At 52.6% G+C, this 7,732-nt stretch overlaps 2 non-coding genes across 2 annotated transcripts; both read left to right on the top strand.

Moving 5' to 3' along the window:
* The first annotated feature begins 595 nt into the window (after positions 1-595).
* Positions 596-669, top strand: TRNAN-GUU (transfer RNA asparagine (anticodon GUU)). Its single transcript has one exon. It is a non-coding gene; the product is annotated as a tRNA-Asn (tRNA).
* Positions 670-4,294: 3,625 nt separating this feature from the next.
* On the top strand, positions 4,295-4,368 carry TRNAN-GUU (transfer RNA asparagine (anticodon GUU)). Its single transcript has one exon. It is a non-coding gene; the product is annotated as a tRNA-Asn (tRNA).
* The last annotated feature ends 3,364 nt before the right edge of the window (positions 4,369-7,732 follow it).

Raw genomic sequence — 7,732 nt, 5'->3', positions numbered from 1 at the left:
GGCTGCTAAAAGTCCAGCAGCACAGTGGGGCTCAGAGGCTGTGTGTCTGCCCTGGCCCCGGGCCCCTTCCAGACCCGGCTGGCTGCTGGCACATCTCTGGCCCCTGCAGGGAAAGTGGGGGTGAGGCAGCTCCACGCACTGCCCCCACCCCCAGAACTGTCCCCGCAGCTCCCATTGGCTTGGAACTGGCCAATGGCAGCTGTAGGGGTGGCGCTTGCAGGTGTGGTCAGCGCACGGAGACCCGCTACCCCCCTCCCTCCCCCCCTCGCACAGATGTGCCAGCAGCCAGCTCCTGACTGGGAGTCACCTGTGGTAAGCACCTCCCAGCTGGAGCCTGCACCCCAAACCACAGCCTGGGGCTCCCTCCCAACACTGTGCCCAGCACGGAACCCCTCCTGCATCCAAATTCCCCCCCAGAGCCTACACCCCACAGCTCCTCCTACACCCCAACACCCTGCCCAGTCTGGAGCCCCCTCCTGCACCAAGCTCCCTCCCAGGGCCTGCACCCCTCACTGCCTCCCGCACCCCAACACTCTGCCCCACACACGCAGGCTGCTAGGAAGCAACTTTGGTAACAGCACATCAGTCTCTAGGTGTCTCTGTGGCGCAAGGGGTCAGCGTGTTCGGCTGTTAACCGAAAGGCTGGTGGTTCGAGCCCACCCAGGGATGGTGGTAACCCTGTGCTACTTCTTTGCTCCTCAAGACCTGCTGGGAGCCTCAAAGTTTCCCTTTTGCCACCTGAAAACTGTCCCTCTTGGCCTCAGCGGTTTCAGCTGGTGGCCCTCAGAGTGTGCTGGATGTGACTCAGAAACCCATCTCCCAACAGCCACGCCAGGGGCTTGGGCTCAATCCTCATGGCAGAGTGCAAAACCTTGAACTTGGCATGTTTCGCTCCCTTCCCGCCTCCACTCAAGCGGCAAGGGAGAAACGGACAAGACGTGCCGGCTCCAAGACGCCTCCCTCCCACTTCCCTGTTGGCTGCGCAAAGCCCTTGGCCCGCCTCATGCCTCGTCAGGGAAGCACGGCCATGCTGCCCCAGCCTGAGTCCCGGCCGCAGCCTGGCCCGCCCCGGCTGACGGAGCGCAGAGCCCCGCAAGTCAATGGCAGGTCGAGTCGGGAGCCTCGGCTTTTTCCCCTGACAGCCACACAGAGCTGTGTAGTGTCCCGAGAGCCTCCCTCCTGTTCTACGCAGCAGCCACCTGCCGGTGCCGGTGGGAGAAGGGGACGAGGAAGCACGGCTGCCTCCAGTTGGGACAGGAGCCCTCACCACATGCAGGCCTCTTGCCTTCAGCCCAGGCAGCCAGAGGTGCCAGGGAGCTCCCTGGCAGGCCCCCGCCTCAGCCACCTCTGGCCTAGGCTCTTGGCGCTCTGCTGGTCGCTGCCTCGCGTGAAGGCCCAGAGCAAAAAGAAACAAGTGCATCCCTAGCAGAGGATGGTTTCGATCCACCGACCTCTGGGTTATGGGCCCAACACGCTGCCGCTGCGCCACTCTGCTGTGCCTTCAACCACAGCCCCCAGCATCTGGATTTAGGGGGAAATTAACCTTTTGTGGGCCCTGGTACCAAACATATTTGTGGGCCCCTATGTCGTCACTGTGGGCTCCGAGCATGGGCCTGGTGTGGCAGGGCAATTGGTGCCCTAGTGTCCCCGGTCCTGAATCTCAGAGACATTTTTCATTTTGATCACACACCTCTACATGACTATGTGTGTTGCCATACACAGCTCCCTCAGCCCCCAGTTCTTCTCACTGAGCTCTACCCATGTGGGTTTACCAGTGTCCACAGTGAGCAGAACTTTCAGAGTCAACAGGGAAGCTCCTCACAGATTTGTCTCCTTCCTCATTCAGACCTTCAATAGCCACGTCTCCAGTGCCACCCCATGTCACCAGTCACTGTGTGTGGTCCCACTCTCAGCTCAAAGATCCAAAGCCAGCAGATACCTGGTCAGTTCTGACAAATCCCCTCCCCAGCGCCCATCCTCTCATTCGAGCAAGCCCCTTGCAAACACCATTTCCCCAAAGAGAAGACTTAGCCCTTGGGAATCTGAAGACACCAGCCTTTCTCCCTCTGCTCCCATCTACAGGCTAGTCTACTGCCTGATCCCCACCACCTCTGCCCATGCTTGTTTCCTTTCTACTTTGCACATGCTCCCCAACCAGCTGGGACTATTCTCCCACTGCAAGCCTCACCTGCTTCCTCTTTCCCTGCTCCCCTTGACATTCCTTTCCTATGGGTGACCTCTGTTCCTTGAGGTTAATTCCACTTTCTTTATCCGCTCCTAGCTTAATGGCCCCCAGTAGTCACAGAGCCACCTGCAGCTTCTCTGACTATAGCCATGGGGCCAATTGTCAGAGGCCAGCCTGAGATAGCTGCAGCTACTAGTCAAGGGAGGGGTGGCAATTCCAAGGCTGAGCATGCTTGAACCTTGCAACGGCGGTACTAGGGCCTCTAAATCCTCAGCAATGGCCCTAGGCAGCTGCAGACTCTGCAGTTAAGCGTTTCCCTCCTCTAGGCCATGGCTTTAAGTAGCTGAGATGCCCATCACCTGCAGCAGAGGCCACCAATTCCCACGCACCCCTCAGCTAGCACGTAGTCGTGCAGAAAGTGCAGCCTGGATGATGTTGGAGGCTGGGGTACCAGGAGGTTCCCATCCCTGAGCAGCTCTGCAACAAGCTCACATGGCCCCCCTCTGCAGTGGGCTCAGGACCCTGGGAAGACAGTGGAGTTACCCTGTGTATAACCAGTTCTTTCCAAAGCTTGTTGAAGTGAGTGGGAGTCTTTTCATTATCTTTAATGGGCTGCGTACAGAATCAAAGGACCCCATTCTCGACTCTGGGAGCAAAGCGCATTCTGTGCTGCACTGGTTTACTATGGTAACAGGAAGGTCTCACATTCCCCAGTGAATAAGCAACACCTCCTACAACACCTAACTTTTTCTGAGAGGCCTCCTGCCCAATTACGAAATGTAAACGTGCTTCACTTACCAGGGCTGAAAATATCTGGTAGTGTGGTCACAAAAGCAAGCTCCCTGGCTCTCTCGGCAGGGAGCTGGCCAAGGAACTACAGCTCCCAGGGCCTTGTGGGCTCTCCGCTCCCAGGCTGGATCCCTGCTGCTCCAAGGCTCCACTTCGGCAGCTGCGAGAGGGGAGGAAGCGAGTGTTATGGGCCCCATCTGAGCTTGGGCCTGGCACGGTGGAGCCATTGGTGCCACGGTGAATCCGGTCCTGTCCAGAATTCAGGAGGAATTTTCAATGTGCACAGAACACAGACGGGACTGGTCCCTGCACGGTTACAGAACTGCGGTAAAGTGGAACAATTTTCAGCTTGTGTGATTGGAGGATATCTGGATCCACATCGTAAGACTGTCCTACATAAATGAGGAAAAGGTGAGGTGCTTTTGTTATTCTTTTGCTCCACTCTTTGTTTCTGTGGGGAATTTGCCAGGGCAATATTACTGTCTTCCCTTTCAACAATCAACACTAAAAGAAATGACAAAGGCTGTTGAAAATAGCAATTCCAGTTCGAGTTAGCACTGGGGAGATGCCAGCATTTGTTGCTCAATTTTATTCTACTTTTTCCACAGCACGTTTCAGTGGATCAGCATATTTGATCTACAGCTGCCCAGGTCCTCGAGTAGAGCCTCCCCTCCCTTACTTTTCATTTTAACTTCTTGTGGGATCCAAAGACCTGCCTTGCTAGGCTTCAGACAGAGACGGGCACTGTCCATTCAGTCCACCCAGTTCCTCCTTTGGGGGCTGCCAGGCGAGGTCACACCAGCATCCCTCGTCCAGCCTGGGGAAGTCTTTGAGGGTGATATCTGGACCAAAGCCTTCTACTCCTTGGGCACACTTGTTCCCCATTCACAGCGCCACCCCCTTCGAGCAGCCAGCTCCCCATTCACAGCAAGCTGCAGCGCATGGGGTCTCAGCTTCCCCACTCCCCCCGCTCCCTTTCCTGTGGATAGTGGCCAAGGGAATGCTGGGAAATGTAGTTCCTTCCCTGCTCCAGGGCTGGCTCTCTCGGCAGGGAGCTGGCCAAGGAACTACAGCTCCCAGGGCCCCGTGGGCTCTCAGCTCCCAGGCTGGATCCCTGCTGCTCCGAGGCTCCACTTCGGCAGCGCTGCGAGAGGGGAGGAAGCGAGTGTTATGGGCCCGTCTGAGCTTGGGCCTGGCACGGTGGAGCCATTGGTGCCACGGTGAATCCGGTCCTGTCCGGACTAGCGCCTTGCAAGCTCTAGCGTGGGCAGGAGATCTGCAGGCTGCACAGCCTTGGTAACAGCAGCCAGGTCTCTAGGTGTCTCTGTGGCGCAATGGGTCAGCGCGTTCGGCTGTTAACCGAGAGGATGGTGGTTCGAGCCCACCCAGGGACGCTGGTAACCTCCTGCTATTTCCTTGCTCCTCAAGATGTGCTGGGAGCCTCAAAGGCCCCTTTTTGCCACCTCAAACCCGACTCTCTTGGCCTCAGGGGGTTCAGCTGGTGGCCCGCAGAGTGCGCTGCGTGCGAGTCAGAAACCCATCTCCGAGCAGCCATGCCGGGGGCTCGGGCTTAATCCTCAAGGCCTAGTGCAAAACCTTCAGCCGGGCACATTTCGCTCCCTTCCCTTCCCTTCCTGCCCCCACCCCCACGCTGCAAGATACTGACACACACAGAATCTCTCCTTAACCTGTTTGCAAACCTTTGGCACGCGTTTCCCAAGCTGGGCAACCTGCTCCCAGCTGAAGGTGACCACACACCCTGCCAGGGGCAGGCTCTGCTCAGCCAGGCTCCACACCGCCTGCACTAGACAGGTAGGTAGCAGCCCCAAAACTTACTCACATTTCACCCCAATGGCCCCAAAATGCCGCTTTTAATATGCAATAAGAAACAGCCACACTCAGGCCTCTCCCCAGCTCTCCAGGGCAGCCTGCAGGCAGAGAACAAGGTGAGATTTAAATTAGCCAGGACGAAAAGGAGGACTTGTGGCATCTTAGAGACTAACCAATTTATTTGAGCATAAGCTTTCGTGAGCTACAGCTCACTTCATCGGATGCATTTAGTGGAAAATACAGTGGGGAGATTTATATACATAGAGAACATGAAACAATGGGTGCTACCATACACTCAGTAAGCAGAGTGATCACTGTGAGCTCACAGGTGAGCTATTACCAGTAGGAGAGCGGGACGGGGAGAGGGGAAACCTTTTGTAGTGATAATCAAGATGGGCTATTTCCAGCAATTGACAAAAACGTCTCCAGGAGGGAGGGGATAAACATGGGGAAATAGTTTTACTTTGTGTAATGACCCATCCTCTCCCAGCCTCTATTCAAGCCTAAGTTAATTATATCCAGTTTGCAAATTAATTCTAATTCAGCAGTCTCTCGTTGCAGTCTGTTTCTGAAGTTTTTTGTTGAAGAATTGCAACTTTCACGTCTGTAATCGAGTGACCAAAGAGATTGAAGTGTTCTCCACCTGGTTATTGAATGTTATAATTCTTGACATCTGATTTGTGTCCATTTATTCTTTTACGTAGAGACTGTCCAGTTTGACAAATGTACATGGCAGAGGGGCATTGCTGGCACATGATGGCATATATCACATTGGTAGATGTGCAGGTGAACGAGCCTCTGATAGTGTGGCTGATGTGATTAGGCCCTATTATGGTGTCCCATGAATAGATATGTGGACACAGTTGGCAACGGGCTTTGTTGCAAGGATAGGTTCCTGGGTTAGTGGTTCTGTTGTGTGGTGTGTGGTTGCTAGTGAGTATTTGCTTCAGGTTGGGGGGCTGTCTGTAAGCAAGGACTGGCCTGTCTCCCAAGATCTGTGAGAGTGATGGGTCGTCCTTTAGGATACGTTGTTGATCCTTGACGATGCGTTGGAGAGGTTTTAGGTTTCCAGTATAGGATGGTGTTTATGTGACCATTGCTTATTAGCAAAAAGAAAAGGAGTACTTGTGGCACCTTAGAGACTAACCAATTTATTTGAGCATGAGCTTTCGTGAGCTACAGCTCACTTCATCGGATGCATACCGTGGAAACTGCAGCAGACTTTATATACATGTTAGGGGGCTTATTCCTTCACCCACTTTCTTCCCTGGTCCTTCTCGCATGAACAGAGAGCAACAATACCCGAAGTCCAAAGGTGCAAACAATTCGATGTTTATTGGGGTGAACTTCCAGCAAGCATGATTCCAGTTTCCTTCCTTAGTATCCTCCTTCCCAGCTCTGACACCACAGAGCCTTACACCTGTGTCCCTGTTCCCATTCCTACCCTTAGCCAAACATGATTCCAACTTCCTTACTCCCATTCCCTGTTCCCATTTCCCCCTTTAGCAAAACATGATTCCAATTTTCTTACCCCCATTCCCTGTTCCCATCTCCCCCTTTAGCAAAACATGATTCCAATTTTCTTACCCCCATTCCCTGTTCCCATCTCACACACCCACATGCCCACCCCCTCCCACCCACGCCCACTTCCTCATTGACTACAGATTATATAGTAAAACTTGAGTTCTGCTTAGCTATACCTTAACCAATCATTTTCCTGAAATTTAACTAACCAATCCTAACATATTGTAACATGATTATGTAACCAATTATATCCCACCACCTCAATTAGTTTACACCCAGCAAAATTAATTATACAGCAGACAGGAACAATCACAGAACCAGACAGAGATTATACAGACAAACAACAGCAAAGTGGGAACTATAATGACAAAACAATACAGAAGTGAGGATTTCACATCCCAGCTATTGATAAGTGAGTTCTTGCCAGACAGGATGCTATCAAACTAAGTTTCCTTTTACATTTTCTAGGCACTTCCCTTCCTCTGGAGGTGATAGGAATACAATCCTGTCCTGATAGTGCCTAACAGCCCAATAGCACCTTATTTCAATGTGACTAGTTTGGAATGTGAGGATGTGACCGTTCGCTTCCCAGCTTATGGCTGCCTCTGCTGCTTAGCCAAAGGCCTGAGCCTAAGCACAGGGCCACAAACTGTCACAGTAAGAGAAGGCCCTTACACTGGCAGACAGTGGTTTTGATTCTTTCTTTTATACCTCTATCACTAGCCAAGTGATAAGAATACACCTAAATTCTTAGAGTATAGGCCTTTACAGACAGGCCTGAATATCTATATCCTAACAATACACACAGAGATCATGAAACAATACCTCCTCCCACCCCACTGTCCTGCTGGTAATAGCTTATCTAAAGTGATCATCAAGTTGGGCCATTTCCAGCACAAATCCAGGTTTTCTCACCCTCCACCCCCCAACACACAAACTCACTCTCCTGCTGGTAATAGCCCATCCAAAGTGACAACTCTCTACACAATGTGCATGATTATCAAGGTGGGCCATTTCCTGCACAAATCCAGGTTCTCTCACCCCCTCAGGAGAGTGAGTTTGTGTGTGGGGGAGTGGAGGGTGAGAAAACCTGGATTTGTGCTGGAAATGGCCCAACTTGATGATCACTTTAGATAAGCTATTACCAGCAGGACAGTGTGGTGGGAGGAGGTATTGTTTCATGATCTCTGTGTATATAAAGTCTGCTGCAGTTTCCACGGTATGCATCCGATGAAGCGAGCTGTAGCTCACGAAAGCTCATGCTCAAATAAATTGGTTAGTCTCTAAGGTGCCACAAGTACTCCTTTTCTTTTTGCGAATACAGACTAACACGGCTGTTACTCTGAAACCATCGCTTATTAGTACCGTAGTGTCCAGGAAGTGGATCTCTTGTGTGGACTGGTC

This window comes from Caretta caretta, chromosome 22 (assembly GCF_965140235.1).
Source record: "Caretta caretta isolate rCarCar2 chromosome 22, rCarCar1.hap1, whole genome shotgun sequence".
Classification (NCBI taxonomy): Eukaryota; Metazoa; Chordata; order Testudines; family Cheloniidae; genus Caretta; species Caretta caretta.
Note: the sequence above shows the minus strand (reverse complement) of the source record. Positions and strands in the feature narration are given on the sequence as shown.